This window comes from Electrophorus electricus, unplaced genomic scaffold (genome assembly GCF_041902795.1).
Source record: "Electrophorus electricus isolate QZ-2024a unplaced genomic scaffold, ASM4190279v1 Scaffold84, whole genome shotgun sequence".
Taxonomy (NCBI): domain Eukaryota; kingdom Metazoa; phylum Chordata; class Actinopteri; order Gymnotiformes; family Gymnotidae; genus Electrophorus; species Electrophorus electricus.
The window spans coordinates 80,001-87,500 of NW_027658801.1; the positions used below are offsets into that span (position 1 = coordinate 80,001).

General features: G+C 56.4%; 1 non-coding gene across 1 annotated transcript in view; it reads right to left on the bottom strand.

The window, feature by feature from the left end:
- LOC145656652 (18S ribosomal RNA) overlaps positions 1-1,614 on the bottom strand; it is a 1,802-nt gene extending 188 nt beyond the window's left edge. Inside the window, exon 1 of the ribosomal RNA XR_014122255.1 lies at positions 1-1,614. This exon is cut by the window's left edge and continues 188 nt beyond it. This is a non-coding gene — a ribosomal RNA (18S ribosomal RNA).
- Positions 1,615-7,500: the final 5,886 nt, after the last annotated feature.

The window sequence follows — 7,500 nt, forward strand, 5'->3', positions numbered from 1 at the left end:
TTAATCAACGCGAGCTTATGACCCGCGCTTACTGGGAATTCCTCGTTCATGGGGAATAATTGCAATCCCCAGTCCCCATCACGAATGGGGTTCAGCGGATTACCCGCACCTCTCGGTGTAGGGTAGGCACACGCTGATCCAACCATTGTGGCGCGCGTGCAGCCCCGGACATCTAAGGGCATCACAGACCTGTTATTGCTCCATCTCGCGTGGCTGAACGCCACTTGTCCCTCTAAGAAGTTTGACGCCGACCGCGGAGGGCCGCGTAACTATTTAGCATGCCGGAGTCTCGTTCGTTATCGGAATTAACCAGACAAATCGCTCCACCAACTAAGAACGGCCATGCACCACCACCCACAGAATCGAGAAAGAGCTATCAATCTGTCAATCCTTTCCGTGTCCGGGCCGGGTGAGGTTTCCCGTGTTGAGTCAAATTAAGCCGCAGGCTCCACTCCTGGTGGTGCCCTTCCGTCAATTCCTTTAAGTTTCAGCTTTGCAACCATACTCCCCCCGGAACCCACAGACTCGTGGTTTCCCTCACGCTGCCCGGCGGGTCATGGGAATAACGCCGCCGGATCGCGGGTCGGCATAGTTTACGGTCGGAACTACGACGGTATCTGATCGTCTTCGAACCTCCGACTTTCGTTCTTGATTAATGAAAACATTCTTGGCAAATGCTTTCGCTTTCGTCCGTCTTGCGCCGGTCCAAGAATTTCACCTCTAGCGGCGCAATACGAATGCCCCCGGCCGTCCCTCTTAATCATGGCCCTGGTTCAGGAAACCCACAAAATAGAACCGGAGTCCTATTCCATTATTCCTAGCTCAGGTATTCAGGCGAGAAGCGGGCCCGCTTTGAACACTCTAATTTTTTCAAAGTAAACGCTCCGAGCCCCGTCCGGACACCCAGCCAAGGGCATCCGGGGGGCACCGGGAGACAGGGTCTGAGACAGGCGGTGGCACGCCTCGCGGCGGACCGCCAGCCCACTCCCGACATCCAACTACGAGCTTTTTAACTGCAGCAACTTTAATATACGCTATTGGAGCTGGAATTACCGCGGCTGCTGGCACCAGACTTGCCCTCCAATGGGTCCTCACCCATGGGTTTAGGATACGCTCATTCCGATTACAGGGCCTCGAAAGAGACCTGTATCGTTATTTTTCGTCACTACCTCCCCGTGTCGGGAATGGGTAATTTGCGCGCCTGCTGCCTTCCTTGGATGTGGTAGCCGTTTCTCAGGCTCCCTCTCCGGAATCGAGCCGACTATGGTACCATCGAAAGTTGATAGGGCAGACATTCGAATGAGACGTCGCCGCCGCGGAGGGCGCGCGATCGGCCCGAGGTTATCTAGAGTCACCAAAGCGGCCGGGGGCCCGAGCCCCCCGGATGGGTTTTTGGGTCTGATAAATGCACGCATCCCCCGAAGGGTCAGCGCTCGTTTGCATGTATTAGCTCTAGAATTACCACAGTTATCCGAGTAACGTGTGGAGCGATCAAAGGAACCATAACTGATTTAATGAGCCATTCGCAGTTTCACTGTACCGGCCGTGTGCACTTAGACCTGCATGGCTTAATCTTTGAGACAAGCATATGTTACTGGCAGGATCAACCAGGTAGTTTGCACCGTGGTCTGGGATGAACCACGAGTGACATCCGCCTCCCTTCCGGGGGCTAGGAAGCAGCGGGTTGTAAGTGCGTGCGCCGTCAGGTCCAGACGCCATACAGGGCTACCCAGGACAGCTTCCGCGGCCAGTGTAAACGTGCTCGCGCACCGCCCTCTGGCCTTCGGACGCCGACCTCTCACCTTGATGCAAAGCTGTCCCATCCGGTCATGCCCGCACCGTACCCCGTCCACTCCTCCGGAGGTGCGGACGGCCGACTCCAGGTGCTTTCGGCGTTCCTCCTCTTCACGCCGTTTTGATTTTCGTGGGCCGCTGGTGGGGGGACAAGGGAAAGACCTCGTCGAATTCCCTCCCCCCTAGCCTCGCTCAACCTACGTTTCGTGATGTAACCAAGAAGAGTGATTCGTGGGCCCAGGTAGGTTTGAAGAGGAGGCCAACAAAGCAGGCACTCCCTTCCTCCAAACCACAGACACCAGTATAGGACAACTGAGTAGACAGACTGGCCGTCTGAGTCTCCCCCAGAGAGTTCTGGGATGGGTTACAAATAACCCCCACCCCCCATCAGAGGCTTGACCCGCTAGACCAGGGAGGATCTGTCAAAACCGCTCTCCACATCAGAAGTTCTGGATCAGCCGGGGCTGGTCGGCAGACGTCCACCTAAGGCCGTGGCCTAACCCCGTGTGGGGGGATAGCGCTCGCACCCGTACACGTGGACACCCGCTCGTCAAATGGCTGGCTCCTCACTTACCGTAGGGGGAATGGTTTGCCTACCCCTGGCGGGTCTGGTACTCCACTCTACCAAACAAGGAAGCAACACACCAATAGACCCCTGCAACACCGGGCAGCTTTGGGCAGTGTCACTACACTCCTCCTTGTTCTTCACGTTCCTTCCGTGGTGATTTTTTTTTTTTTTCGTGGCCATTGCGTGCATGGCTTCCCCATCGCTTTTGCATGCTCTCCATTGCCTCGTGCTGCTTCACCATTGGTCTCACCTGGAGACCGAAGCCGCCTCTCCCAGTAACCCGATGGTACCTGGCCAGAAACCCCGTGCCCGATTTCATCTAGGACAAGGGCCAAACCACAGACCGTGCCCGTCCAGGGTCAACCCCTGGTCGGACAGGCCTGGTGGGTCGATACCATGGATGTGGCAGGCCGACGAGAATCCACTGGTACATTTACAAACACGCCCACCCTGGTGGCATGGCTGTACGACCCATCGTCGAAGCACGCTGCGGCGGACTGAGCCATTGGATCCAGTTGCCTGGGCGTACACTCAGCCCAACAGACGCACTCGGGTCGGGGAGAGCAAAGCAGACTGTGTGCCTGGATGTGCCCACTTCCATAGGGGAATCGGCATGATGGTTCACTTAACCCGAGGAGGGCTCCCCTCGCGGGATAAGCACCCCCCTCGGGGGATGGGGGGGGGGGGGGGCATCCAGAGCACACCACTTTCGGTAGGGACAGGCGTTTGATCATGTGTCCGAGGGAGAGCTCCCCTTGCCGGCCGAACACCCCTCGGACTCCCCTTGGGCTTCCAGAGAACGCCACTGGATGAATTTAGTGCTTGGACCCCATTGATTCTCTTTGCTCTCCCATATACCCGACGGGACCTATTTGCAAAACCCCGTGCCAACCAGACCTCCAGGAAGGGGGCTGGCGGCTAACCATGCCCAGCAGGGTGCACCCTGGTCGGACACTTTGGGAGGGTCGAGAGCCTGGAAGTGCCACCCGGGGGAGTAATTCTGATTTCCGTTTTAATGCACTCAGGGACAGCCCGAGGACCTCTGTAGTGCACCTGAGGCGGACTGAGCCGTCGGGTCCAGGGGTCTGGAGTTCGGAACCTCCAGGGTTCACCTGGCTGTTCTCTTAGCCCGGCAGGGTGCACCCTGGTCGGACACTTTGGGAGGGTCGAGAGCCTGGATGTGCCACCCCGACGAGTAATGAGTTTTCCCTTCGTATCTCTTCCGGACCAGGTCCGATTCGCACGAAACTCGCTGGGCATGGCCAGGAGCGCCCCCTGCTGCCCACGCCACCGTCCCCGCGCTTCTACTCCCGAGGGCCGAGGAGACAGCGAAGCGTGGGTCGGGTCGCCTGCTTCCAGGTCTCCCTGGTACTCTCCAGTCTCCCCGAGTCCATCGGGTCCGACCTCGTATTTTTAGCCCAGACGGGGAATGAGAAAGGGGCCCCCGACCGCCCGAGGGCGGGCGCTCGCTTCTCAGCCTAGGAACGTCCGATTCCCACGAAACTTTTACGCCAGACGTTCCTGGCAGCGAGCGCGTTCAAAGGTGACCCGCGCTGCTTCTCTCCTCCCAAGGGCCGAAGAGATATTCGTCTTCAAACCCGACCGGCCCTGTGTTTGCCGCCCCGGCGGTTTTAAAAAATCATAGCGTAAAAACGGTGGGTGCGCTTCGCCTGCCGCTTGGACAGCGTTAAACGGCAGCCCCGGCTCTTTCCAAAGGGCCCTCAACCGACTTTCTGCTCCCAAGGAGCCCAGAGATATGAAACCGAAAAATCAAAACCCGTGCCAACCAGACCTCAGGAAGGGGGCTGGCGGCTAACCATGCCCGGCAGGGTGCACCCTGGTCGGACGCTTTGGGAGGGTCGAGAGCCTGGATGTGCCACCCCGACGAGTAATGAGTTTTCCCTTCGTATCTCTTCCGGACCAGGTCCGATTCGCACGAAACTCGCTGGGCATGGCCAGGAGCGCCCCCTGCTGCCCACGCCACCGTCCCCGCGCTTCTACTCCCGAGGCCCGAGGAGACAGCGAAGCGTGGGTCGGGTCGCCTGCTTCCAGGGTCTCCGGTCGCCTGCTTCCAGGTCTCCCTGGTACTCTCCAGTCTCCCGAGTCCATCGGGTCCGACCTCGTATTTTTAGCCCAGACGGGGAATGAGAAAGGGGCCCCCGACCGCCCGAGGGCGGGCGCTCGCTTCTCAGCCTAGGAACGTCCGATTCCCACGAAACTTTACGCCAGACGTTCCTGGCAGCGAGCGCGTTCAAAGGTGACCCGCGCTGCTTCTCTCCTCCCAAGGGCCGAAGAGATATTCGTCTTCAAACCCGACCGGCCCTGTGTTTGCCGCCCCGGCGGTTTTAAAAAAATCATAGCGTAAAAACGGTGGGTGCGCTTCGCCTGCCGCTTGGACAGCGTTAAACGGCAGCCCCGGCTCTTTCCAAAGGGCCCTCAACCGACTTTCTGCTCCCAAGGAGCCCAGAGATATGAAACCGAAAAATCAAAACCCCGTGCCAACCAGACCTCAGGAAGGGGGCTGGCGGCTAACCATGCCCGGCAGGGTGCACCCTGGTCGGACGCTTTGGGAGGGTCGAGAGCCTGGATGTGCCACCCCGACGAGTAATGAGTTTTCCCTTCGTATCTCTTCCGGACCAGGTCCGATTCGCACGAAACTCGCTGGGCATGGCCAGGAGCGCCCCCTGCTGCCCACGCCACCGTCCCCGCGCTTCTACTCCCGAGGCCGAGGAGACAGCGAAGCGTGGGTCGGGTCGCCTGCTTCCAGGGTCTCCCTGGTACTCTCCAGTCTCCCGAGTCCATCGGGTCCGACCTCGTATTTTTAGCCCAGACGGGAATGAGAAAGGGGCCCCCGACCGCCCGAGGGCGGGCGCTCGCTTCTCAGCCTAGGAACGTCCGATTCCCACGAAACTTTTACGCCAGACGTTCCTGGCAGCGAGCGCGTTCAAAGGTGACCCGCGCTGCTTCTCTCCTCCCAAGGGCCGAAGAGATATTCGTCTTCAAACCCGACCGGCCCTGTGTTTGCCGCCCCGGCGGTTTTAAAAAATCATAGCGTAAAACGGTGGGTGCGCTTCGCCTGCCGCTTGGACAGCGTTAAACGGCAGCCCCGGCTCTTTCCAAAGGGCCCTCAACCGACTTTCTGCTCCCAAGGAGCCCAGAGATATGAAACCGATAAATCAAAACCCCGTGCCAACCAGACCTCCAGGAAGGGGGCTGGCGGCTAACCATGCCCGGCAGGGTGCACCCTGGTCGGACGCTTTGGGAGGGTCGAGAGCCTGGATGTGCCACCCCGACGAGTAATGAGTTTTCCCTTCGTATCTCTTCCGGACCAGGTCCGATTCGCACGAAACTCGCTGGGCATGGCCAGGAGCGCCCCCTGCTGCCCAGGCCTGGCTCTGGGCCTGGGCACACTTCATTCACTTTGTACCTTTAAATCATACTACTACTACTACTACTACCACCAGAATTCCAGGGCCAAGAGGTCACACAGTCATACACAGCAAAGTAGCTCTGGGGCCTGGGCACACTTCAAGAAGTTTGTCCCTTTATATAAGCCTAGAAATAGACTTCCAGGCCCAAGAGTTCAAACACATTCATGCCCAGCAATGTAGCTCTGGGCCTGGGCACACTTCAATCACTTTGTGCCTTTAAATCATACTACTACTACCAGACTTCCAGGCCCAAGAGGTCAAACACAGTCATGCCCAGCAAAGTAGCTCTGGGCCTGGGCACACTTCATTCACTTTGTGCCTTTAAATCATACTACTACTACCACCAGACTTCCAGGCCAAGAGGTCACACAGTCATACACAGCAAAGTAGCTCTGGGCCTGGGCACACTTCAAGAAGTTTGACCCTTTATATAAGCCTAGAAATAGACTTCCAGAGCCAAGAGGTCAAACACAGTCATGCACAGCAAAGTAGCTCTGGGCCTGGGCACACTTCAAGCCTTTGTGCCTTTAAATCATACTACTACTACTACTACTACTACTACTACTACTACTACCAGACTTCAGGCCCAAGAGTTCAAACACATTCATGCCCAGCAAAGTAGCTCTGGGCCTGGGCACACTTCATTCACTTTGTGCCTTTAAATCATACTACTACTACCACCAGACTTCCAGGGCCAAGAGGTCAACCACAGTCATGCACAGCAAAGTAGCTCTGGGCCTGGGCACACTTCAAGATGTTTGACCCTTTATATAAGCCTAGAAATAGACTTCCAGGCCCAAGAGTTCAAACACATTCATGCCCAGCAAAGTAGCTCTGGGCCTGGGCACACTTCAATCACTTTGTGCCTTTAAATCATACTACTACTACCACCAGACTTCCAGGCCCAAGAGGTCAAACACAGTCATGCCCAGCAAAGTAGCTCTGGGCCTGGGCACACTTCAATCACTTTGTGCCTTTAAATCATACTACTACTACCAGACTTCCAGGCCCAAGAGTTCAAACACATTCATGCCCAGCAAAGTAGCTCTGGGCCTGGGCACACTTCAATCACTTTGTGCCTTTAAATCATACTACTACTACTACCACCAGACTTCCAGACCCAAGAGGTCAAACACAGTCATGCCCAGCAAAGTAGCTCTGGGCCTGGGCACACTTCAAGAAGTTTGACCCTTTATATAAGCCTAGAAATAGACTTCCAGGCCCAAGAGGTCAAACACAGTCATGCCCAGCAAAGTAGCTCTGGGCCTGGGCACACTTCATTCACTTTGTACCTTTAAATCATACTACTACTACTACTACTACTACTACTACTACTACTACCAGACTTCCAGGCCCAAGAGGTCAAACACAGTCATGCCCAGCAAAAGTAGCTCTGGGCCTGGGCACTTCATTCACTTTGTGCCTTTAAATCATACTACTACTACCACCAGACTTCCAGGCCCAAGAGGTCAAACACAGTCATGCCCAGCAAAGTAGCTCTGGGCCTGGGCACACTTCAATCACTTTGTGCCTTTAAATCATACTACTACTACCACCAGACTTCCAGGCCCTGGAGGTCACACCTTCATGCCTAGCAAGGTTGCTTTACACCTGCGCACACTTCAGACCGTTTCACTCTTTAATCATTCAAAGTACCACATTTCCAGACCCAAGAGGTCACAGAATCATACCCAGCAAAGTAGCTCT